The sequence below is a fragment of the Monodelphis domestica genome, chromosome 5 (genome assembly GCF_027887165.1).
Source record: "Monodelphis domestica isolate mMonDom1 chromosome 5, mMonDom1.pri, whole genome shotgun sequence".
Taxonomy (NCBI): Eukaryota; Metazoa; Chordata; class Mammalia; order Didelphimorphia; family Didelphidae; genus Monodelphis; species Monodelphis domestica.
The window spans coordinates 279,330,885-279,332,841 of NC_077231.1; positions in this window are offsets into that span (position 1 = coordinate 279,330,885).

The following is a 1,957-nucleotide window of genomic DNA, read 5'->3' on the forward strand; positions in this document are numbered from 1 at the left end:
TTGACTCATCAGGAGTCAGGATACCTGGACTTCAACAACCAGTTGGACACTAATAATGTTTTAGCTGATGGATTCTGGAATCCAGAGGGTCCCAAAGCCCCTTGAATCCCAGATAAGCCCCCAGTTGAGAGGAATGACCATCAACTCAAAAAAAAATCTTAAACTCAGTTTCATTAATGTGGCAAAGGTTATTTTATTTCATATTAATGAAGATGGGGACTCATGAGCCAGTGTTACAGGTGTTATAGCCAGCAAGCAAGTACAAAGTCTGGGAACATGCAGGCTCAGTTTTTCCTAGTCTCTAACTAATCAGTCCTTCCCCTTGTTTGTCATAGGGCATAGGACACATGGATTCTAATCCAATTCAGGGTTTAGGTAGTGTGTAGTAAAAGGATTACTTGAACATTTTTAAAAGATAAGGAAGCAGCTGGGTGGTTTATTGCCCTGGAACTAGGGGCCTTTTGTCTTTTATCTACCTCTTTCCCAGGCTCATCCTGGAATCTTCTAGATAGTCAACAAAAGGTCCTTGAAATATAAAACTGAGTAACCTACCACAGCCAAATGTCTTACTTTGAGGGATTTCCCCTGTTTTTATTTTCAAAGATGTTATTCTCACTTGCCTCTGAATTTCCTTGTGGTATAAGGAACCCTGAAGACCTCTGCAATATCATTATCACTTCCCAATTCTCATCTCTTTGTATGTAACACTCAGTAGCATTACTTTGTACCTCTCCCTCTCTCTCTACTACAGAGCTGCACAGATGATGGTAGGGAAGTTAGTTCTGGGAGCAGTGTCCCTAGGGGCTGAGCCCCAAACACAAAAGTTAATCCAAAAGGATCCCCCCCCCACTCTCACTCCCCAACCACCCCATCTGTCAAAGCAAAATCAAAGAGACAACAATTCCAAAATGACTTAAACTTGTGTCATGTGTCATATACAGACTTCTGGATAAATATTCTCAGGGGTTGGTCAGTCATAGTCTCAGCTGTCCAGGAGGCAGCTGACTTTATAATCCTTACAGTTGTTTTGGTTGTTAACAGGACCTGGAAGGGCTCCTCCTAGATCAATTTGTCATCTTTCTAGGTTCAGATCAGGACCTAGCCCTGTGATTGGCATTCTGTATACTTGGAACCCAAAAGGTGGGTTCTGGGCAATGAGTGTCTTTTTCTGAAAGAGTCAGAGTCAAAGGGATGCCAAAGGGGTGTTTCCCAAAATTTGTGAACAATCCTTTTAAATCCCAAAAGGAGCTTAAACATGTGTTCAGGATCTTTGATCCGGACTTCGAAGATATAGGGTTCCTATTGTCTGAACTGTTCAGACCCCATGAACAGAGGCAATTTTTGGAGAAAACTAGATCTGATAACAATTTGACTAGCTGGCCAACAGTAGAACAAAGAGGAGATATGGACTTTGCCAATCCAACTAGCATGTCCTACCTGAGAAGGTGCAGGAAGGATTTGCTGCAGGCCATTAAGCAATGCTGTTCCAAACCAAATGCATGGGCCAAGTTTGACAAAGTCAGGCAGGATAAAGGGGAACATCCTGCCACATACATAGAACATCTGTCAAAATGGCAGAGTCAATCTTAGGGCTAGAAGCCGATACTGACCAGATGGCTGGACATGTTTGTAGACAATTTCTTGGGGATGCACACCCAATTTGAGAATATTCTTCAAAAACTATTTCCCTAAATATGACTCAGTTTCCCTAATTAAATTGAGAGAAGCTACAGGTTACCTATTTGAAAACAATTCAGATCAGAGTAAGGATGTTCAAGACCTGAAAGATAAGTTAGAGAGGACTGAAAAGGATTTGAAACAGGAGATTGATGAAATTAAATATTTGAACATGGTTAGGACATACACAAAAACTAGTTCCCAGAAACCTAGTTCCCAGGCAAGATCAGTGCAAAAAGAAACTAGGGAGTCTTCCTTTTGTCACCAGAAAGGGCACTTG